Source organism: Protopterus annectens, chromosome 6.part0 (assembly GCF_019279795.1).
Source record: "Protopterus annectens isolate FY-2018-M chromosome 6.part0, PAN1.0, whole genome shotgun sequence".
In the NCBI taxonomy this organism is placed as follows: domain Eukaryota; kingdom Metazoa; phylum Chordata; order Ceratodontiformes; family Protopteridae; genus Protopterus; species Protopterus annectens.
In genome coordinates, this window is record NC_056737.1 from 415,250,990 (window position 1) to 415,276,981 (window position 25,992).

A 25,992-nucleotide genomic window follows, 5' to 3' on the forward strand; every position below is an offset into this window, starting at 1 on the left:
CCCGGTAGGGGAATAAACCCTTTTCCTCTGGAGACTGTGTGATCTTGGAGTTAGAATATATAATTAGCAAGGGATGTGGAGGGCGCAGGGGGGACATGCCTCCTGTAAAAAATTATGCTTTGATTGTGTTTTTTTTTTTAATTTGGGTACTTACATATTATCGCAACCAGATTTTCATGACAATACCTCTTGCTTCCCGATATGTGAATGTAAACAGAAATGTATGCAAAATCACACTGACAAAGTGAGCTTTATGAAAAAACATTGTTTAGATAGGAAAAACAGTATAAAATTTAAGAAATGAGTGCTTGTTTCAAGCTATGCCGTTTCCCGACATCATGTCACTGAAAATACATTTTCTACAACAGTTATGTGTAAGACACGTTCCATGTCCAGAAATATGTTGCCCAAACCATTCGGAAGACATCCACAAGTATGCTATCCAAAACATCCAGAAAACATTGTAAGAGTAACTACTATCCAAAAAAATAAATAAATCTGGTGCTGTCACATACTACATACATGTTTTTCATAGTACCACCTAACACCACATGTCACATTAACTTTAGCCTCCGTTGTGCAAGGCCTTTATCTCCCACGTCACATTAACTTTAGCCTCCGTCACATTGCTTACTCTGTTATTCCCTTTAACTGAAATGATGTTCCATTTGTAAAATAAAAGCAGTTATTTACACAAAAAATGTGCTGCTCCAGATTTCTTATTCTCATAGAAATGTATAGTCAGTTTTGTAACAATCCTTCTCACAGTACGGCAGCAGTACAAACAAACATTTCCCAGGCGTCCTCAATTCATTTCCTGCAGTATGACAGCAGTGCAACCAATTTAGAAGTAAGCAAAACAAGATTCACATTTCCACGTTCATTTAGGTAACGAATTTGGGACAAACTAGGTTGTACCCACAGACAACATCACATCCAACCATACATTCACTCCCACAATCTGTTTTTGGCCCAACAAGCGTATTACAGCAACTGCGAAAATCTGGCTGCGATAATACTTAAGTACCTTAATTTGTATAAGTCGAGATTAATTTTCAGCACATGCACAATAGTGTGTTGGCATGCATAATATCAATTTGTTTCGACATTATGCATGTCGTCATAAATGGTATTCAATCAATTTAAGCAGATCCATTTTTATACCATAAAGAGACTTCATAAAATTTTCCCTCAGGCTGAAGATTGAATAACAGTGCTGGAGGTGTGATTAGGAAGAAAGAGGTAACTGGCAACATGCTTTCTGAGAGTGTAATGAGTTGGCACATTCTAAAAATTCTCTGCATAGTACTTTGTTTGAAATATTGGGGTAACAAATGGTTGTAACTAAGGAAATGATTCTTTTGATTATCACTGCCAAACATGGCCTGATATGGGTCTGAACTGCCCAGAGAGAGAAAGGCCTTGTTAAGTTTAATTCTGCTTGCTGCCAAAAAAGCAATTACTAGAAAATGGAAGTCAAAGTCTAAACTAGCTGTCTTGTGAAGCACTGAATGTTGTAAAAGAGCTGAAATAACTGGAAGAGGGATCGTTAGAAAAGGGAAGGGACAAATTACATAGAAATAAATAGAATTTGTGGGAACATCACATGCAGAATGATGTTCAACAGGAGGAATGAGGTTTAAGGTAAGGCAAGAATTGAAAAAAATGCATGTAATGTTGGGCTGATGACAATTAGAAAGAAAACATATGTGATGTTTAATGTATGTAAATGGAAAATATGTTAGTGTGGTTTATTTTCCTTTATTAATGTACATGTGCCCATGTCTTAAGCAATGATTTAATAAAGGTGTTAAACACATTGTCAATCATATGGGAGAAACCTCTCCATCTTCCCATTCTACCATCTTTTTCCGGTTCACTGCACTACTCATTTGAAAGACTCCTTATTTTTTATTGTTGTTCTTTGAAATTTACATTCAGTTTATCTCGATGTTCTCTGTCAGCATTGCCCTTCTGTTCTCCTTCTTTCCTCAGCTACTTCTAAACCCTCTAAAGAGAGACACGTACTAGGCAATTGGTCTGTAGAACAGTTCAAGCCTAGCCAATAAAACCTTATTCAAAATTTCCCTCTAACCTCAAGAAAGGCAAGACAAGATAAACCAGGAGAGAATTTGAGGCTGCCCATCCAATTATCTAGGCTTAGCTTGAAGGCGGTAAGAGTGCTGCTCTGCTTGACATGTAGTGGAAGTTTGTTCCACATATGAGACAGATGTTGAGATATGAATCTATCATGCCAACGTCTTATTTGTCTGCTAATGAAGGTTTAGTTCCTTTAACAGACTACTTGATGTAACATTAGTTCTGTGAAAAAATAGGAGACCAAATACGACTGGATCTTTCATGGCAGGAAAGACTAGACATAGCTCTCCATGGCGGAGTCTGTAAGAGACTAAGTACAGGGAAAGGGCTATCAGTCTCTCCTGATAACTTAAGATTTTTGAGGCCACTGATCTTTTTAGTTATGAATCTCTGAGGTCTCTCTAGTTGTGTGATATGTCTGGATATTATATTCAATAATGGGTCAGATAAGATATCAGTCAAGGAGAACTAGGACTTCTTTGGATCTAGTAGAGATGCCTTTTGAAATTAGAAGAGCCAGATAAAAGGCTTTCTTGAACAACTGAGAAGACATGATGGTCAAATGATTAGGAATTATCAACAAAAGTACCCAGATCCCTTACTGCAGTGTCTGATTGGAGGGGTGCATCTCCTTTATAGTAAGTGAAACTATTTTGTGTACCAAAATGAACTATGCTACATTTATTTTTCATTTGAGACCACTGTCCTGGCACCAGTTGTTAACATGGTCTAAGCCATGTCAAAGCAATTGTGAGTCAGTTGAAGATCAAATAAAAACCACATAATTTACATCAATCTGCAAACATAGTTAACCATAGAAGGTCTGAGAAATATACTGTATGCCAAATAGGAAAGGACCCAAAACTGAGCCCTGTGGTATACCACTGGTAACTGTTTTGTTTTCAGAAGTTATGTCTGCTACTCAGACCACATGAGTTCTGTCAGACAACCAGTGAGCTATCCATCGCACAATATAAGGATCTATATTCAGATTTACAAGTCTGTCAATAATGCTTGCATGTGGAATAGTGTAAAAGGCCTTGGCCAGGTGTAGATATGCTGTATACACTCTGCCTAAAGAGACAGGACAGGACCTTCCTTTGATGAAGCCAAATTAATGAGTGTGCATAGTTGAAAGATTTTCAAAGTCCAGATTAATAAAGTCTGAGATAATGCACTCTATATGAGCCTTGTCAGATTATATGAGCCTTGTGAGATTAAAGGGCCTACAGTTATCAGGGTCTGTGGTTGGCCACCCTTGTGTAATGGCATTAAAATAGCTGTTTTTCAGGCTTCTGGAATGTAACTGGTGGAGAGGCTTAGATTAAAGAGGTTAAGTAGGGGTTCAGATTGGCCATATTTGGCACTGATAATCAGGCAACCTGGTATGTTGTCAGGGTCCATGGATGAAGTATTCTTAGTTTTTAAAAAGGCTGAGAAAAACTGTTCCATAGTAATTAAAGGGGGTGGAACCTTTGGGGATGGCTATAACTGTGGGTAGAGTAAACTCTGCACTAGATTTGTTAGCTAGGACATTAGCTATTTAATTTGGGTTAGAGAGTGTGATATTATTGTGGACTAGCTCCGAACTCTGTGGGTGTTAGTTCTTAACTTCCTGACATAGTTAAAGAAAGATTTGCAATTACTTTTGGTTTTAATGGCTATTTTAAGTTCATACTTAGCTTTCAGCTTCCTAATGTTTCCCTTAAGCTCTTTGTTAATTTGCTTAAGTGCGGTCTTAAAGTAAGTAGAGTGAGACCTTTTTATAAGCATTAAGCAGTTTCTTTCTCTTGTTATATAATTTATTTATATATGAATTCCACCAAAGGGGGTTGATTTTAAATTTCTCATTATATTTGGTACAGATAGGGACAGCCTTATCAATACAACTATTTAAGTGGGTCTTGAAGTCAGAAGCAGGTAGTAGCTTGATCAATGGGATCATTCAGAGGAAGATTACAGCAGAATTTATTTAAGTCATCAAGTAACTGAAGAAGGTTTGCTTTTGAGAAGCCCCTAAAGACAGAGCTATTGACAGGGGAAGTGCCATCTGTTTTAAAGGAAAAGAATACATTATGGTCTGCTTTAACAAGCCACAATGTGCATGAAGGGTCTACATTTGTGAGGACTAGAACCAGGATACTGGGGCCCCTACTAGGATGGTGAAGTTAGCATTTATAATGTCACTAAAGCACAGGGAATACCAACCATTTGCAGTGTGGGTCAGCCAGTTTACTGATGGACAGTTGAAGTCCCCTAGTACAAAAGTCTTGGGTTTAATGGGAATTTTAGCTAATGAGTTAAGATAACTATCATACTCAGAAGGGGACATAGGAAGGTGTTCTATAGCTTGCTGTGAAGTGGTAATTAGTCTTGTTTAGAGTGATTTAGACTTCTAAGGTTCAATACCTGCTACTGACATTATTTAAAAAATGCAGCTGAACAACATCTTTTTGATGTATTGTTCTTAAACTATTGCCACAAAGGGCCTAATACTCACTGAGAGATTGAATGACTTGCTAAGTCACTCAGTAAAAAAGGGGAGAATGCTACAATTAAACCCATATCAATCATATATTATACTATACATTTCCTCACACCATCATCTCTGCAATCATACCACTTCCAAAAATGATGAGACTTGACAAACAGAAAGTGCCACTGCTAGTGCAAATTCTGAGAAATTCCATAAACTGTCTTAACAGTAAGTAATCAAACTGCTTATGTATTCATGGATACCTTAACAGCAAAGAAAACAGTTCTTCATAGATCTTTCCCACCACATCCCGTATGCAATGAGAGAGAGAGAGGAGGAGAAGACTACAGGGTGGTATGGACTGTAGTCCAAACACTCTTACAGTTTACTATGTAAAACACCATCTGTTTACTATGGAGATGAAAGTATACAGCCGATAATATACCCTGCAGAGCATCCTAGCATGAAAAAAACTTAATTTCTACAACTGTTCTGGCACTATATCATATGACTCTAAACTGTACAAAAGAGCTGAAATATTTCACCATTAAATGGCATGGAATATCAACATTGTTTTTATTCAACCCTTCTTCCAAGAGGAATATTCACTTGATCTTCAACAGTGATTGACCTCTGGCCGCATCTTCTTCAGTTAGGGTCACCTATCACAATCAATACCCTTTACTCTTGAAACCCCACATACAATAAATGGAACCTCTACAGTTGTCCTGCAGTGGTATCAAGATATGGTCTGCCATCCCAGTTTGGTTTCCTGTTGAAGTAGGTGGTCAGTTTTCCCCATTTCAGCTTTGGATGAGGACATCCTCTATTTTCTTAACTGGCCAAAAAGTACAGTTTTGTACCTACCATAAATGTAGATGTCCGATAGATATGCAACTGCAGTCCTGACATATGGGTTGTCCTGCCTCAGGCAGCCCCTCGGTCGGCCGGATTCCAAAGTCTGGGTCCGGCGTCGGCTGTTGTCGCTTCTTCCCCGACGTCAGAGCGGCTGGGGTATAAAATCATCAGCCGATGCCATCTTCTTCAGTGTTTCTTGCCCCAGATGCCAGGTGCCCTCCAAGGGAGGCTAAATTTAGAAAATGCATAAAATTCCAGACATGCATAATAGTAATAAACAGATACACCATAAAAGCTATCCCCAGCTAAGTTGGAAAAGGGGTAGTGGACCCAAAAGGTAAATTACTGAGGGGTAGGAGGGAGGGTAAATCTGACTGCAGTTGCATATCTATTGGACATCTACATTTATGGTAGGTACAAAACTGTACTATGTCCTTCAAGAATGCAACTGCAGTCCTGACATATGGGTTGAATACCATAGCCAAGCTGGGGGTGGTAGGATCTAAGAAAAAGATGGTGTAGCTAAAATACCCTGCAGGACTGCCGAAGCAAAGCCTGCTGCTCGGGATCTGGAGTATAAAGGCAGGTTGTAGTGTTTGGAAAATGTATGCACGGAGCTCCATGTAGCAGCTTCTAGAATGTCCTTTGTAGCCACCCCTCTTAGAAAGGCTGTGGAGGTGGCTATAGCTCTGGTGGAGTGTGGCGTGATATTGGCTGGCACACCTTTTCCATGGAAAGAATAACAGAATCTGATGCAGTGTCCAATCCATTTTGAAAATGTTTGCTTGGAAATTGCCTTTCCTTGCACTCCAGCAGCGTAAGCTACAAATAGTTGGTCAGACTTTCTGTTGGCCTTTGTTCTGTCCAAGTAGTAGCGTAATTGTCTGTGTATGTCCAAAGTGTGCAGCAGCTTTTCTCCTTTATTTTGAGGATTGGGAAAGAAAGTAGGCAGGTGAATTGCTTGATTTAGAGACACCCTGGATATCACTTTTGGCATGAATGAAGGATTGGTTCTTAAAGAAACTCTGTCCTGATGAAAAATGAGGAATGGAGGTACTGCCATGAGGGCCTGCATCTCCGAGACTCTTCTTGCTGAGGTAACTGCCAACAGGAAAACTGTTTTCCAGGAGAGAAATTGTATCTCTGAAGACGCTGCTGGCTCAAAAGGAGGAAGAGTTAATTTTTCCAAGATGAAGTTGAGGTCCCATGGAGGCACTGGTGGTTTCCTGGGAGGTTTGATATTCTTTATCCCTCTTAGAAACTGTCTTAGCAAAGGATGTGAAAACACAGGTGGATCACAGTTGTATTTTGCTGAGATTGCTGAAGCGTGTATTTTTATGGAAGAATATGAAAGGCCACTATGAAGCATTTCTGCCAAGTATTCTAGTATCTGTGGCATGTTTATTACTGATACATCCTGACCCTTGTTGGCATTCCAGGTGATGAATCTCTTCCATTTGGCTGAATAAGTTTTTCTGGTGGAAGGTGTGCGTGCTTCCAGTAGGATCTCTTGAACTTTTTTGGAGAGAGAGATATGGGTAGAAGTCATGGAACCCTCCAAGCTGTCAGCTGCAATGTTTGCAGGTTGGGATGAACAGTCCTGTAATTATGCTGAGTTGGAAGCAGAAGCCATTGAGGCAGGGGCCACGGCTTGGTGCGAGATATGCTCCTTAGTAATGGATACCGGTGCTGCTTTGGCCAGTCTGGAGCTATCAAAATACCTTTCGGTTGCTATGCTTTCATCTTCAGTAACACCTTGGTCATTAATGGTAGAGGTGGGAATGCGTAGATTGTCAGAGAGTTCCAGCTGAAGGAGAGTGCATCCATTCTCCAGGCTTGAGGATGGTGTGTCCTCGAACAGAACTTCTTCAGATGATGATTGAGGTGAGAGGCAAAGAGATCTATGTCCGGCCTTCCCCACGCATGAGTTATTTGCGAAAAAATGTCTGGATGCAGCATCCATTTGTGCGGGTCCAAAATGTTTCTGCTTAGACTGTCCGCCAGAACATTGTCCTTGCCTGGAACAAACTGGGATTGCAACTGTAGGTTCAGTTTCAGGGCCTTTTCCCAAAGAGTCATTGTTAGTCTGCAGAGGGGGTAAGAATGAGTGCCTCCCAGTTTGTTTATGTACCACATGACAGTGGTGTTGTCTGTCTTTATTAGCAGATGACCTTGCTGAAGAAATTTTCCGAAGGCCTCGATTGCATGAATCACTGCCAACATCTCTTTTTGATTTATGTGCAGATGCATTTTCCGGGGAGCCCATTGCCCTTGCATGCATCTGCCTTCCATGTGCGCCCCCCCATCCATGATCTGAGGCGTCTGTTGTAATGGTTTGACTTGCTCGAGGTTTGTTGAAAGACATGCCTTTGTTTAATTGACTTGCTTGTGCCCACCACAAAAATTCATTTTGAAGACATGGAATGAGTGGTATAATTTCTTCTAAGTTGTGGCTGTGTTGAGACCATAAACTTTTTAGGTACCATTGTAGTTTTCTCATGTGTAGTCTTGCCAGTGGAATCAGAAGAATGCAAGATGCCATGAAACCCAGGGCCTGCAGGATTTTCCTTGCAGTCATCTGGGTGAGCTTTGCTAGGTTTTTGAAGTAATCTGGTGAGTTTGTGTCCAGTTTGGCTCCTAGAAAAATTATTTGTTGGGATGGCAGTAGTCTTAATTTTTGAATGTTGACTGTGTATCCCAAAGCCTGTAGTAAGTGTATGACATAGTCCAAGTTTCTTATCAAGGCTTGTTTGCTGTCCGCTTGTATAAGGCAGTCGTCCAGGTAAGGGTAAATTTGTATCCCCTGGAGTCTGCAATGTACAATTACTGATGCCAGGCATTTCGTGAATACTCTGGGCACAGTAGATAAGCCAAACAGCAATGCTGAGAATTGATAATGCTCTGACCCTGCAAGAAATCGGAGGTATCTTCTGCAACTGTGTCTGATTGGGACATGCAGGTATGCCTCCTTGAGGTCCAGAGTTACCAGCCAAGACCCCTTGCCCAGCATGGGAAGAAGCTGCTGTAACATCAGCATTTTGAATTTTGGCACAATGAGAAAGGTGTTTAGAGCGGACAAGTCCAGTATAGGTCTCCATTGCTTTTCTTTTCTTGGAACAAGGAACAGTCTTGAGTAGAATCCCTGGCCTTCTTCCTGAGGAGGAACCTTTTCCATTGCTTTGATTTGTAGCAGCTTTGAAACTTGTATGAGTGCCTCTGCCCTTTGATTGTGTGGCAGGTTTGGCATGCCTTGTCTTGTTGGTAAGGTATGGAAGTGGAACCTGTAACCTTTGTCTATTATGTTCAAAATCCATCCGTCCTTTGTAAAAACGTGCCAATTTTTTGAAAATAAGGATAACTTTCCACCTAAAGGAGCTTCTCTTTGAGTCTTGGTCGGCGGTGTCAAAGTCAAGTCATTGTGATTGTCCCTGTGGAGCAGTGGGAGTCCCTGCGCCACTTCTCTGATTAGTTGGTTGCCATTGGCGGCCCCTGTAGGAGCCTCGGTATTGCCCTCTACCTCGAGCATGCCTGCTTTTTCCCCTTTGAAACTTGTCAGTGTCTGGAAAGGACCAATTCTTCGAAGGCCAATTCCTGCTGAACCTTGGTGGCTGAACCTGGAGGAAATCTTTGACTGTTTGTACTGATTTAGCCTTTTCCTCAATTGATTTCAACACACCCTGTGCATTAGCACCAAATAGCTTGTCTTTTTCCAGAGGTGCATCTAGAAGCTTTACTTTAACATGATCTGGCAATGACTGTTCTTTCAACCAAGCATGCCTACGTATGACGGCCCCTGTCATAGCTGTCCTACATGAAGCTTCCAATGCATCATAACCACACTGAAGAAAAGGAATGCTAACCTGCTGAGTATTATAAACCAAATCCTGCAAAGCCTTTCTATCTAAAGGCTCAGGAGAGGCTAACTTTTTCTGCAAATCATCCATCAGAAAATCTTGATACTGAAACATATGAAAAAGACAGTTAAGAGCCCTCACGGCAAGGGTGGTAGAGGTATAAACTTTCTTACCCCACCTCTCCAGGGACCTAGATTCCCTGTCTGCGGGCCAAGGATTCTTGGTCGTGGAAGTGGCCACTCCTTTGGGCCCCTGAGAAATAGTTTCTAGATCAACAGAGTGGGCCTTAAAGAGATGCTTATGAGCTTCAGGAACCCTGTAATATCTGTCTGGCTTGACAGGAGCAGGAGGGAGAGAATCAGGAGAAGTACTGGAGTCTGAGAACACATCATCCAATACATCTAACACTGGGGGAATAGCTAAAGGCCTGTGCTGGGGTAACTTAAGGAAGGTCCGAAGCCTTTTCCTGGAGTCGGAGAAATCCTGGCCCTGCCACTGAAAATGCTCTCTCATGGAGTGGAGAATTTCCCCGAAAGAAATATCCTCAGGAGGAGAGGCAGAGGGAATGGATTCATCTGTATCAGAATCCTCGTAGGCCAGGAAGGGTTCTTCCTGGGAATCTGAAAGGCCTGACTCACCAGAGGCTTCATCTGAGGAAAGGGTGTCTGTCTGCTCAACCCTAGGCCTTTTGTCTGAAGGCGGCTGAGAACCTCTGTCTGGATGAGCCTGAGAGCCCCTGATTAAAGAAATTAGATCTGCAGCTAAAGTCATGATCTGTTTATCCGAAGTGGGAGGATGAGACTTAGCCTGGCTGGCAGTCTTAGCACGTGTGTAGGCCTTGATGGACATAGGCACAGGAGGCCTAGCTGTCCCACGTGCTGGAGTAACTTTGTCCACCGGTATGGTGTCAGGCAAATCTTGGGCTTTGTTTTCAGGAGGAAAACAACAACCGGCACCGAGGAAACCTCCGGGACCGTAGTGTGCGGTAAAACGGTGTCGTCGACCTGGAGCGGTTGAATTACCGCCTCCGAAGAGACCGATACACTCGCGGTAGGCTTAGGCGTGGTGTCGGTGGAAGTCGCGGGCCGCGAAGGTCGGTCCCGGTCCTTCCGTTTTTTGGAAACGTGTGCAGTCGGAAGTTCCGACGGCATGATATAGGAGTAATTTTCCCCAAAAAAGTCTTCAGCAAATTCTGCCCGGCGCCTAAGTGTGCGCTTATTGAAGCAAGCACAGGCAGCACAGGCCGAGACGTCGTGGTCTGGGCCCAGGCAGGGAAGGCAGTAAGAATGGAAGTCCTTATGAGGTATTTGTTTACCACAAGACAAACAATTATTAACTTTTGCAGATTTATCTGACATCGGCTGAGGCAAGAAAAGGTTCCCCAATGGGGTACTTAGCTTTTTGATGACTTCGGTAACTGAAAACACAGGAGCTGGCCGACCGGCACTTGCGAACTGCTTCTGCTTCAGGCACTGCGCGGCAAGAAAGACTGAAGAAGATGGCGTCGGCTGATGATTTTATACCCCAGCCGCCCTGACGTCAGGGAAGAAGTGACAACAGCCGACGCTGGACCCAGACTTTGGAATCCGGCCGACCGAGGGGCTGCCTGAGGCAGGACAACCCATATGTCAGGACTGCAGTTGCATTCTTGAAGGACATCGTGAGCTGATGCAGTCAAGCTCTATAACCACTTTGTCCTCTCAAATAGTCACTTCACATGAACGCAGGTCATAAGTCTTTACTAAGATGTATAGGCATATCATCACTCCCTAAACTCTGCACCTCCTCCCCCAGAAATGCATAACGCCATACATCAATCCCTCAACTTACCATCCCCTCCCCCAGGAAATAATAGTTTCATACATGATACCAAAATCCTACCAGATGATCAAACCTCCCGGAACTATATTCTGCAAACCTTATTCACTGCAAAAGGGACACGTGCATTATCACTGTGCTATTCAAATGCCATTACTGATCATTATTTTCTTTATTTTTACCACATGCAAAGCAAGAATTTTTTTTTGTGGAGGAGAGCAAAATGTGTAAAATGTTTCACAAACAAGGGTCTGAGTCTCATATCACAATACTGAGGCATGTCTAGCTCAAGTCTTCTGACTAGCCTCTTGCTGCCGCTGCTGTTGTGTTCCCTTCATCCTTACTGCTCTACAAGGTGCTGCTGATGTACTACAAAAACACAAGTACATTTCAAGTAGCATCTGATGTTATCCGCTCCTTTTTAGCTGCACTTTCTCATGTTAATGTGCTGCATGCAATGAAAGGGTTTATATTAGGCCATTTTTTTAGTGACACCAATTATGTATTGCTAATTTAAAGATCAAAACAATCTCCCTGCTATATTCTCCTAAGTATCCCAATGTACAATGACATAAAATAAAAATACAAAACTCGTACTTTCTTCATTAGCACTTCAAGCCTAATAAAATATGCGTTAAACTACAAACAACTGAACAGATGTTCATGTGGAACGTACCTGCAATGCAATAGATTACAGCTGTTTTTTCTCACACAGACTGACCTAAGATTAACATAGCAGGATTAATATTTTCTACAGTTGGCTGAATGTGCAAATGCCTGGTTAGCCACAGCACCTTTATTTTCAATAACTTGTCAAGAACAGCTCAGGATGGTGTTTTACTGCTAAATACATTAATATGAATTTGCTGAAAAAAAGATAGTTCTGCAACTGTATGACCAAACTCTCAGAGGCCAAACAGTTAAAACAAACAATAGTGACACTTAAAACATTTTCTTCTTTTATAGCAATACATATAGCAATTTGATTTATAGCGATAAATACTTTTATAGCAGTGTCATAGGTTCGCATGTGTTTAGTAGGCTAACAAGCATAAGGGCCTTTTTAAGCCTAGACTGACACATCAGTACAGCATAAAGTGGAAGCTGTACTCTTGAGAAGCCATCCTCCAGCTGGATCATTAAAATGACATCTTACCTGCTTGAGTTGGTGGGCAGTTAATCTGGATGTAAACAATGAAGTTATCCAACAAAAGAGAGAGAGAGAGGTGTGTTTTATATTAATTTTTTGTTTTACATTAACTTGCATTTCAGTGATGATAAAGATGATGCAAAAGCAAGTATAAACAAAAAAATAATGGCATGTATAAAAGTTTATAAATAGGATTTCTTTATTTGCATTCTGAAGGGAAAAAAGACACCACATGTTATTCTTTACAGCTTTGTTTCTATAACCATATAGTTATCAATACGTATCCGTCTCATTTCTCATCTCAAATCACATAATCCATATTTATACTTTTGAAAATTCATTATTAAATATCAGTGCAATCTTGTTCCTAAAAAAGTTATCAGATGTTAACATTCAATAAAAATAGCCACAGTTACTTCCACTTCACATCCTTTCTTTTTACATAGTCTTTATTCTTTACACTTATACTTCATGTTGGCTTTTATTTAAAGACAAGCACCATAACAATATCCCCATTCTTCACCTGCTTAAAAAATTCCATTCAATCAATATCAATATTCAATATCCCTTTCATTCTTTTGACATACAAGTGTCCCCAAGTGTTTACGTAACAAATAAAGAATACCATATTTAGTACCATACTTTTCTCCAAACTTCCAACTTGAAAGTTACTCTGAAGATATTCCTTTCCAATTTATTGAAATATTATTTTTAATAATTTAAAGCTTTTCCTGTAAAACAATACAGGAGAATGTCCCCAGTGCCATGGCCAAACTTCCCCTAGTCAGTATACCACCTTGGGTGTTCACCAGAAATAAACTGCACACCTAGTGGAGGTAATCTGCTCAACTACTAAATAAATACATACACAAACAGAGAGATACATAGATAAATAAATAAATAAAATATATCTGACCACACGTTACAGGCCTCAGTGTCACAATCAATGATAATCTACCACCAGATTACTTATAAATGGCAGCCAAATCTATAGCCTACCCCATTAGCATATTAATCAACAGATCCCTCCAAGAGTTTCATGTACCTGTAATCTTGAAAAAAGGCTACATGCTCCCATTTCACAAAGGTGACCCTAACATAGATTTCACCAATTTTTGGCCAATTGCAATACTCTCCCCACTTCCCAAAATCATGGTGAAATGCATCCATGCTCAGCTCCTAAATTTCCTAACAGAAAATAAGATATCATCCCCAGCCCAACATGGATTCCGCCAATGTCATAGTACCACCACTGCACACCTATCATTCGTGGACAATGTGACCCAAGCATGGGACACTGGAAAAATTGTCTCCTCTCTCTTTCTGGACTTCTTCAAAGCCTTCAACATCATATCCCACCCCTTACTCCTGGCAAAGCTATCCAATCTGGGAATGTCACTCCCACTCTTAACTGGTTCTCTGATTATCTAACCAACAGACAGCAAGCCACTAAATGGATCCACTTTTTCTCACCATTCCTCAATATACACACAGGAGTTCCACAAGGATTCATATTGGGACCTCTCCTTTTTAGCATATTCATTAATAACTTCCATTCCACCCTCCCCCTAAATCCTGTAATACAATACGCAGACGACTCGACCATTATCTGCATTGCTGACTCTGCTGACAAACTCCTTGCTAGGTCCCAACATGCTTATGTACCCTCTATAAGCATAAATTGTACCTCACACCCACCGCTAGACAAACCCTTGCACTATCCTATTTGCTTCTTTCACTTTTATACAGTGCCTATTTGTTCACTAGCATTCAAAGCTCCTTAAAATCCAAGATCGATTCCTGTTATAACAAGGTTGCCAGGTTCGCTACCAACAAAACTTACTCCGCCCATCACTGCATCTCCCTACGCAAACTAAAATGGCTCGAACTTCCCCATCACCTAAGCTACTTGCAGTTAACCGCAGCTCACAATATCATTACCAAACCTTCCAACTGTCCATACCTCTCCTCCCTGTTTACTCTCCATAAGCCCTCCCGACAACTCAGATCTGAAAGTCAATTCTTTCTAAAAGTGCAAATACCCAATCTAGCAGTTGGTCAATCTCTCTGTATCTAAATTTCTGTAGCGTTGCTAAAACTTGGAATTCCCTACCCAGCTCTATTAGAACTATTTCCAATCACATATCCTTCAGAAGGTCTCTAAATCAGCATCATGTAGCCCTATGGCAATGTACATGTGGCTACGACTACAGAGCATCTTTCCCCACCTGATTTCACTAACTTTTTTTCTCCCCTCTGCTTGACAGTTCTGCAACTAACTCTTGATGTCTTCACTCTACAGTATCCAAAGCAGATGATGCATTGTACTTTGTATATTTTGTATGTAATGTTTACTGCCTTTGTTATTCTAGCTGGAAATTTATGATAAGATTCTATGTCTGTTATTTAAGTTATCTCTCTATGTATGTAGAAAATGTGATTGTATTTACATTTCTTTTGTATGTGGAGCTTTTCTCCCCAGGCCTCCACTGAAAATGGGCACTTTTTGGCCCAGTGGACCATCCCAGTAAACAAATGCAAATAAATAATTAAATCGGTCATATCAGGGTTCAAAAGTAAGAATAACACAGTCACTAAAATCCATGACTAAAGACAGTAGAGTCTCAGGGAGCAAATAATTACTTAATAACTAATTAATAGTAAAACCTACTTGACACAAAAGGTACTAAGTGAGGAAGAACTTGGTAACTTAAAGCTGATAACAGAAATGAAGACAAATCCCACAGCAGCAGCAGATAATGCCAAGCACCAAGCAGTATGCAAACCAAGAGGAATGGCAGATCTCTCCATCTTGTTATAAAGAGTTTCCAGTCTGCAATGACGAGACTCCTTACCATCTGGCCAGCTTGTGGCATAAGGGTTTTGCTCCTGACAATGCAAGTGAGGCCTGAGCATCAACTAGAAGCCTCAATGCTGAAGGGCCTGCTGGAAGGTGGGGGGGAGTGGGAGGGGTAGAATGTAGTACATGATGGCCTGCTGTCACTGATCCTGAAAAGGAGGGAGGAGGATTTTTATGGAATGTCACTGTCCACTGGCGGAGGACAGGGGCTACGTCAGTACACTGTCTTACACAAAAACGTGTACTTAAGTTGGGAATGGCTATGCCTCAGACTAGCACGTGGTGGATTGTGCATGTATACATGTGCTACAGTGTGTTATACTGCATTGGCACAGGACCGCTAGAAGAAGTCAAGTATGTAACTTTCTAATGCTTTCAAGCAACACTGATATCAATTTCCCACCACAATATGCCAACAAGGTTCATTCCCTGGTATAGAGAGCAAAAGCATGATACCAGGTCATAAAAGAACAAAGGAGGCAGATCACAGATGTCCAAAATAAGGCCCGTGCCAGGAGTGAAAAACATTAAAATTAAAAGGATTACTTTATTTAGTGCAATAAAACTGATTCTGCCCAATTAAAAATGGTCATTAGCACACGGCTAACAGTGGTAGAGTTGGTTTCTTGAACAAGCAAGGTAAAGCTGTGACAGTGGTAATCCAGATGACCATGTCTGCCGTGAATCTTCGAATACAGTGCAGCCCACATACCTCATCAGTTTCTGTTCTTGGTCATGAGGGAATCCAATGATAAATGTAGCAAGAAATCACCTTAGACATCACTTTGTCTACGGCAGAGGCATGCTACTTCTCTGCACTGTCAGGACCCAGGAATCCAGAGTCAAATAAGACTGCTTTGGTTCTGACAGAGTTAAGAGCAAATTGGATGAATGAAAGTTACAACACAATCTTAAGAAAAGCTGTTTGCAGATGTACAAAAAATCTGAAGCTAGTTTTTTTGAAGCACTGCACAAAACCACAGGATCAGCAAAGTGAAACAAGACAATTATTCCTGTATCAGCTCTGAATGTTATTTACGACATTATAACAAGCAAGTCAGGCCCCAGAGTCGTGACCTACAAGGGCTACATTTCAATTGTGATAGACACCTCAGGAAAGTTGACTAGCACCAGAGACAAGGAGCAGAAAAAATAAATCTGGACAATTTAAAAGGTCATATGGAAAGGATGTGAAATGTAGGTGTCTCACATTCACTAGCTCCTTGTCAAATGCTACATGCTCACTAGCAATCCTGTCACCAATGTAAAATGATTTTAGAAATTGCACTGACACTGTACTGTCATTCCAAACTCTCACAAGCATCTGCCTCTGTCTTCTGGGGCACATCTTCTCATAAAATGTTATTTTCTGCTTACTTACTTACTTACATTATTAATTAATGTTGTCACATGTACAGATCCCACTGAGAAAACACTATTGTTTTTTTCGGGATATACTTCTATCACCTACACAGATTAGGAAAATTTTAGCCAGGACATCAAGGAGACAAACTCCAACTCATTTATTCTTTGCCGACAATATACCTTGGTACTTTTAATATACACTTAAAGTACTGTCAATTGAAGATGATGACATGCAATGATAATATACCCTTACCACAAAAATAATGTTTCACTGGAATGTAAATCCAAGGACCTGATGCAGGATGAAAACTCACAGTCTTGTAAACTACTGGAATCAGATGTAAATGTGCAACCTTCTGAAACAGTGACAAGCACACCTTTCAGCTGTACATATTTTCGCAGAATGTCCAGATTTTTGCCTCATCTTTATGGTATGTTTCGTATAAAAGTGTGCTTTTCTGGAAAATCACTGGCAAATCATTGAGGACTGAAGTCGGAAAATAATGGCACACATTTGAGTTTCAGACTTTATATTCTTCAGAAAATTCATGCTAATTCATAACCTGTTATGCTATCAACTAAGTTTGTTAAGAGCAATATTTAAAAAAGTGTCCCTATTTTTAGGCCCTTGTCCCCCTATTATTTGTGCCTTTTTCCAGATGTCCTGCTCTAACAGGTTGAGAGGTATGGTGAAAAGTAATCCTGCATCTAATCTTTAATTTCGCACTAAAAGAAGCACACACACACACACACACACACACACACACACACACACACACACATATATATAGATATATATATATATACATACACTTCCAACCAACATCCCCTCTGTGATCTTTGTTTTCTTTAGTTAAAACCAGTTTTTCTCTGTAACAGCTGCTATACTTAATATCCCTGATTACTTTAGTTAACAGGCTGCCTTTGCCTCTTTGTCATGCATCAACATCTTCCTGGCTTATCATATTAGTTATGTTTACAATTCTAGTCTGCATGTACCAAAAAGCAACTCTGTTATTGTATGAGTCTATTAATATATCATACGTTTTGGCAATAGATGCAGAAGTGTGTGTGCATGTGAGTGTTTGTGGGCTACGTTTAGAATAAGGGATAGATACAAAGAAATGTGTTGCAATGAAATGAGCAACAACAACATGTTTGTTTGTTTGTTTGTGTCTTTCGGCTTTTCCCGGTTAGGGGTCGCCTAATGATTAGCAGTAGATTTTTACATGCTGTCTTGCCGGGCCTAACGCACAACCTTCAACGAAGGAACGCCCATTCATGCATGTCGCCACACAGAAGACGCTCTAACTGAGAATCGAACGGGCAACGTCTAACTGTGAAGCGACAACGCTACAGCAGCAGCACCACCGCAGTCCACAACATTTTTGTTTGTTTTTTAGCTTTTGATGAAGTAAACCTCAACCATATTTGTGGGTGTTGAAATTAGCTGCTCATTGACCAAGTGTTCTGTTCATTACAATTTTAAGATTTTGGATGACTGGATCAGTGAATGTGTTTGGGTAAAGTAGGTGTGGGTTTGTGAAACTATTGCTAAAACTTATAGATATGCTGAAGGAACAAAAATACACAAACACAAAAGGATGTGTCTTTTGACTGAATCACATTTGTCTGAATTTCAAAATATTAAGCAACACCAATCACCATCTTGAAAAGCATTCAGGCAAGCTAAACATCTTCATACATTTCACACATTTTACTGGTTTATTACAGCACTGTGTGTCACTATTCCAAAGTTTTTAAAATATGATTTCACTATATAAGCATTCACAGAATTATGTTTTTAGCCCCTTTGTCCCCTGCAATAACTTTCTTATACTGGCTAAAACCTGCATTGCACCCTACCTTCCAAAAACCCTTACCATAACACTACCGGTAATCAAGGCAACACACATACACACACACACACAATAATCAACAACTTCTGATTTTAAGGGAAACGTAGTCCACAATCTTTGACGGTACTATGTAATATATCTGACAGGTTTTCTATATTGATGTATATTTTCATTGTTAGGTTACCTGTATATATTTCTCAACCTCTTAGTACAGGAAATAAATACAAAGCATAAAATAATGGGTGGACAAAGGCCCAAAAATAGGGACAGATTTAAAATATTGGTCTTATAGGTTCATAGGTGTTTATTAGGCTAACAACCATAAAGGCATTTTTAAGGCTAGTCACACATCTAAAAAAAAACATACACTCAGGAGTTCAGCATCCCATTTTTGCTGCAATGCAGTGTCACTCATTAATCTACCTGCTGTGGGAATAGAACCCACAGCTTTTTGCACTAAAGGCAAGAATGTTACCTATTGCACCACTGACAATGTGTAAAGTATTGTTAGGATACAAAGTAATGCTCTTCTGACTATGCACACATACAAGTCCCCTACCTAACTAGTTACACAAGCTAGAGAACACAGTACTTAACTCAAGCACCACACCACAAGTCTAAAAAAAAGAACCCCTACTCTTTTTGATAGTTGTAATGGGATCTTTTTCCATTCACTACCTGATTCACCACTGATACTGCTATAAACTTAGACATTTGATAGAATAACAGGATTTGCATTAGCATGCATTTTTCTGAAGAATATCACGTCTGAAAATCAAATGTATGCCTTTATTTAGTAATATCAATCCTCAGTGATTTGCCAAAAAAACACAAATTTCATGAGGAATACAACAAAACAAAAATATGAGACAAAAATCTTGACAGTTGAGAAATATGTACCTGTATAGTGTTAGCTCCCCCAACAGAGTATTCAAACACAACTAGATCAGACATCAATTTAAAGCAGGCACAGATCACTTGCTAAATAACATGTAATAAAATCTACATAGTTTATTGGGAAAGTCCGACTGGATAGAGGTCCTTTTTCAGCTGAGGCCGGGGGGGGGCTCCACATTTACAACAGAATTGTACACAGATACAGCATATTACAGCAGAGAGTAACACATAATTACATATCAATACATAAGGTGTGTTCCTTATAAATCAATTTTACACATACAGACATGAGGGGTATATACAGATCAAATAGTAAGAGTAATATGTCTTTCTACATTCATATGATACATATGTACAAATTTTATTCAGAGAGATAGCACAGGTATTTAATACCATAACAACAGGGGGTTTATAATAGGATAGAAATAATAGACCAGTTAGTGTTTGAGAATAATTGCAGAGAGGGTTGGGGGGGGCAAAAATTGAGTCAGACAATGTGGGTGGGTAGCAACATGAAAACTGTCAATTCCTGAAGCCTTTCTAAGAAGGAATCGGGCAATTTTAAGTCGTTTCAGGCAACTTTACCTACACCTACAAAATGCAAAGCTGCATCCAATAATGAGTTAGATGAGGTTTAAAATGGTAGAATGATTTCTAGCACCCTTTCAGAACATGCCCTTCAGAATAAGATGGGCCACGGGATATGCTTGTCTGACTAACAGACACATACTGGTTAAAGTTTAAATTGCTATCATTATTTCTAGATCTTTAAAGACAATATCTTTTTATGATTTGGCCACTTACACTAAAACCATGCTTTATTTAATACTTGCCAATTTTCATGTCACTACAGTGACATTTATAGACTCTGCTAGAGAACTTCAGCATATTTTACTAAAGTAATTAAAGTTAAACATTCTGTAATCTTAGCATATGCAGTTATGGACATCCCACTCCCATGTCTATATTTAAGAAGAGACCACAAAGAAGAGGCCTTGGTGCAGAGCCCTGTGAGGCATCACTGGTACCATGATCAGGACAGACCATTAAACTTCACCGTGACTTGTTGTGTACTATTGCTTCACCACTGAATTAAGAACTCATATTTATTTCTATTGGTTTATCAGTTTTTCTTTTATGTGAAAAAGCGTTAAGTACCTTAAAAAGGTTCAAGAGAAGCAATATGGACGGTCAGTCATTCATAAAGGGATGCTGTTATCTTTCAAAGAAAGCTAGAATATTCAAAAGGTATAATCTCTCTTGACAAATCCATACTGCCCCACATCGAATAGAAGTAGGTCTGCTATGTTATTTTGGATAAACTCCATTATGCCACTCTCTCTCCCTTCATGAGGTGCAACAGAACACAGGTTAGAGTGATGGCTCTAAAAGTGCGTCCAATATGACCCCCCCCTTGTGAACTGGTACCATTACAGTTTGTCATCAAAGGTCAGGGAAATGTCCACATGCTAACATTTTGTCTGACATGAGTGACTGTGTACAGTTAGGTTTATTTTGTATAGGAAACTACCAGGTATGCTGCTGGTCCTGTGAAACTTGGGTATTTAATTTTACCAACTGCACCGGCATTTACATCTGCACTTATATAAGAGATGTTTCTCCTTAGGTCTTTAATTACTGTGATCCTAGGACATAGTTTTTCTTTAAGCGCATTCACTATTTTCTACAGGTGGGACTCCACACATATCTGCTGACCTCACAAGACCCAAACGTAGTGAAAGTTTTGAAACATGAAGAGAATAAATCTAAGATGACTTCTCTGCTTAATCTAGCAGAAGCATATCGTCATCAAGCAGGAATGAATATCAAACCAGACGTAGATAAAAATCAGGCTGCAACTGAATGTGCCAAAAAACAAAAGCAAGAAGATACGGTGAAGGACCACATGAGAAGGCAAGAAATGTGGAAAATGCATAAATATAGTTGCAAGTATAGAAAACTTCTGGAAGAACCTCATGTTGATCAGGAATGAATGCAGGAATGAGAGGCAAATTCAAACCAAGAGATGAAAAGTTAATACTAGTGACCCAAGACAGTGGGCTACATACACACTGGTTTACAAAGTCCATTGAACATGTGAGAGAAACAGATAAATGTAGGTTTTGTAAAACCAAATTGGAAACAGTCGCACACCTCATTGCTGGTTGTGACATCCTAATGGCAGAAGGATTGTATACTGAAAGGCATAATAATGTGGCAAGACTGTTGCACTGGGGATTGTGCAAACATTATGGAACTGAAGTGGCTGAAAAACACTGGAAACATGAGCCACAAAGCATAATAGAAAATTATGAAGTTTATATCACATGAGATCACCCATTACGAACAGTTCAAAAGATAGATACTAGCAAACTGGATATAGTGGTCCATGAAAAGAAGACAAAGGTGGCAGTGATCATTGAAATCGCCATACCCAGTGACTACAATGTCTTCCATACAGAGAGACACAAAGTCATAAAATATCAGGATCTGCATGTAGAAACGAGAGCAATGTGGAAGAAAGATACCCAGTTTCAACAGTAGTAAGAGCAACGGGTCTTATAAAAAAAGAATCTACAATTGTATTTAGATTATGTTACCAATACATGTAACCCCATAGGAATTGCAAGAGTCGTCATTACTAGGCACATTGCGGGTACTGCGAAGAGCACTTTTGGCTCACATCAAAGATTGAAACAATACTAATTTCATGAACTTTAATTGTACTTTGACCTAGGAATGGGATCCATTCCAGTCATGGTATTAGAAACCCAAAAGATTTGGGGAAATTAAAATGGGAGAAATCTTCACTGCTTACTGATACTGCAGAAACATTTTTTTTTTCTTTCAATGTTCAATATAATTAAAGAATACTGAAAAATACTAGCCCGACTGGCTGAAGCAAAATTCACAAGTGATAGTCAAATAAATTCAAGTAAAATGCACAGAAATTAGTATACTAGTCCAAGAGACGAAAGCGTTGAAATAAAGAGTAGTAAGCTAATTTCTGTGCATTTTACTTGAATTTATTTGACCATCCCTTGAGAATTTTGCTTCAGTGAGTCAAGCCAATATTTTTCAGTATTTTTTTGGTTTTACTACTGGTGCAGTTTTCTGGTATAATTAAAGAATACCTTTTTATTGTTTTCAACCTTTGAGGTAAACAGAGTTCATACTTAGAAATGGAATATTTTACAAGGAAATTAAGTACTAGTACTTTCTATACCGCGGTGGTGCAGCGGTAGCGTTGTTGCCTCACAGCAAGAGGTTCTCCCATTCAATTCTCGGCTGGAGTGCGGGGAGTGCCTTCTGTGTGGAGACTGCATGTCCTTCCTGCGGTTGTGTGGGTGTTCGAAAGACATGCGTAAATGGGCATGCCTTCGTTGAAGGTTGGACATCGAGCTGGCACCTCTGCATTCGTGAAAATCTACTGCCAATCATTAGTGGACCGGAGTTCCGCTGTCGCGACCCCTAACCGGGAAAAGCCGAAAGACAAACAACAACTTTCTGTACTTTATTTAATGTAGCATTGTTTTCAAGACTAAAATTCGTTAAAGCTAATTGGTATCTTTCTGTGGTGTACCTTATAAATTTTGAGATTCTACCAAAGTTTTTTTGATGAAATTATCTGTAGTTTTATGTCATACAGGTATAGATTTATGAATGCAGAAGTTAATAATGTCAGAGAACTCAATGACAGTATCCTTTCATAGTGGCTTGTGTTGCCCATTAGTGAAGTCTGAGAAGGAGGATTTCTTTATCAATAAGTTTGATTTTTTTTAATTTATTTTTGTTTACTGGTGGTAGTGCATTAATCAATAACGACCGATTTCAGGCTCAGCCCAGGTGAAATACAAAACATTTCACAAACAAAAAATACAGTTCAGGCTAGTTACATAGAAAAGCTGCATATATACAGTCTAGTGAACAAGCAGAGTGCAATATACAATATACATTAGTTTATAAAGTATGTCAGTCTTCAGTATAAAAGACTTGGAAAGGAGACAAATTTTGCCCTAAAATTCAGAATGATGGCATCATGCTCTGACTTCATTAAAGAAGGTACAACCACTGTTGTGAAGCAGTAAGATCCCAGGTTTGTTAATATGCTATTGAACACACTGTTTGTTCCAGGCAGTTTTGATTAACACTATCATTTCATATTTGGGCATGTTTATTTTATGCTGAGTAGTTTATCCAATCACTGTATTGGTAGGAAAAATCCTCATAAGGAATTTTGTTGTTTTTACATCACATTATTTAATCAGGAAATCCTCAAGCTCTATAGACAACACATACAATGTACAATATATTCAGTGCCACTAATAATTGTATGAATAATTTCTAATCCTGAGTTCTTTTCTTGATTTCTGTGATTTACTTAAACAAATACTGGGATATTACCATCAATCATATAAACAAAGCAAAGGATCCTTGAATCAGTCCACTTACCCAATTACCAAAAAACAAATAAACCAACAAAACAAAGGAAAAAATTAAGCAAGCATACTTTGGCACTGATGATATGCATTTTGAAAAATTGTAACACCCCCCCAAGCAGAGGAAATTTGAGGGCTCCTGTTTTTGACGAACAACTTTTTTTAATGATTGAGTGTAAAAATACTTACTCAAACCTGCTTACCGAGTATATTGTGATGTCATCTGGTTGCTAATGTGCTTTCTGTAGTTCTAAGTATTTCAATTTATCCCCAAATGTACCTTTCAGATGACTTGCAAGGGTGCTTGCCAGGGAAACAAGTATTATGCAGACATCAACTATGAGATCTAAAATACTGGATCTCATATATATAGGACTCCTGTAACGTTCAGCATTCTTATAATTAAAAAAAACAAGAGGTAAAGGTGAGACATCTTATGCAATCCACTTCTGGCTTTTTTCACTGTCAAAGAGATGTTTCCGGGACTAGCTGTACCAGAAGGCTGCAGACCCTCAGTCTCCTGCATTCAGGCGCTACCAATATAGCTGAACTGCAAACCTTTAGAAACGAGCCCAGGACAGTTCAAGAAGTCATTAAGGCACTCTATAGAAAAACTGCAAATACTTCTCAGTATCAAGATCTGCAATTAGAAGAGTGGGAAAGTAAGGGGCATAAAAATCCACAGCATTTTTAAAGTATTAAAAGGCAATGGGGATTTAAAAGCTTGATGACCTGAATAATCATAGCTGTAGATGCGGTTTAAGAATTTCTGGAGTACCTGAAAGTTCTGACTGGCTTATAGCATGAAAAACATGGAAAATAGTTTTGGCAAAAAAAAAAAACTTCATTTGCAGCATCTCAAGACTTATGATTCCGTTAGCATGCATCACTCTCTAGCCCTTATATTCACCAGTTCAATGCCAAACCATAGTTAAGCTTATTCTGTGGCATTAACTACCATAAAAAGAGAACATCTGCTATAAGGCATGGGCTACTGGGAAGTTTAAAATGGATTGAAAGACTGAAATTGATTATGGCTATGACTTTTTCCGCTGTGATTGTGCTTACAGGGAATAAACTATTTTGGGATAAAAACTGCCAAACTCAGCATACAGCATGCCTTCATTCCTACATCTAAAGAAATCCCCTGTACAGGGAATATCCCCAGTTTCCATACCTGCCAACCAATTTCATCACTGCAGGTCATTGGACGAGCAGCTATTATCCATGAAGCCAATGGGCAGGGAGGATGGAACTGTTTAAACCCCAGCTGTTTCTTCATTTTGTATGCCCTACAAATACTCAAAGGTTGAATGTGTGGTGGCCACGGCATGGGCGGTCACTTGCTTCAGTAAGTCATGACCTTCACCCCATGACCCAGTGGGGGGCTAAATAAAGCCAGGTATGCCACAGGGCCAGCAATTTGAAACTGCTGATATGAATTTTATTTTTTGAGAGGTTTCAAGATGCATGGGCTATGAAGTGCCCACATCCTTAAATTCACTGTCTGCCTGGATGGCTGTGAACAATGCACTGCAGAAATCTGGTGCACACAGGCAAGTGGCAATGGGAAGAAGTATACTGCTAATACTTTCAACAAGTAAAGGTTCATGCATCCCTGCACATTCTTTTGCCAAAATACACAGTCCTCAAGGAAAAACAGCTCCTGAACTCAGACCCAGTATAAAGGTCTTACAGCAATTTAGGTCCACAGCAACTCCTACAATTTAGATGAAATGGACTGGCAATCTAATTCTGTAATATGCCACAAACACCATGTGGAGTCTTCCCATAGAGTCACCATGAGTCAAGGGTGACTCAGGTGGGAGGGGGGCAATTACTTGCTTTAAGGTACATGAACACTAGAAGGCACCAGCACCTCCACATCTGGCACATCATCATAAAGCAGTTGGTAAAGACTTGCATGACATGGGCCAGAGAGAAAGGAAACACCCCAAAATGAGGAACCTTCTCTGTTAATACAGTATCTTGAAATGCCAGCAAGCACACTCAACAGTCATGTTGAATAAGGGAAGGATAATAATAATGAGTGAGCATTATGGACCTGAAATACAAGTGATAAAAGGATAAAGACATTCATATCCAGTATCATAAAGAAACCCCCAATACTCATGGGGACTTAGAAGCAGATGATAACAGAATCCACAACCCTGCTGACAGATCCCTTACAATCCAACAATTCAGTCTGTACCACCAACTCTGAGAACACTACTGGTCTCAAAGGGGCTTAACAGAGGAGACTTACCATTTCAAGTGGCAGTCAAATTCTTATTTTATTTAGCATTCACTTGTCTT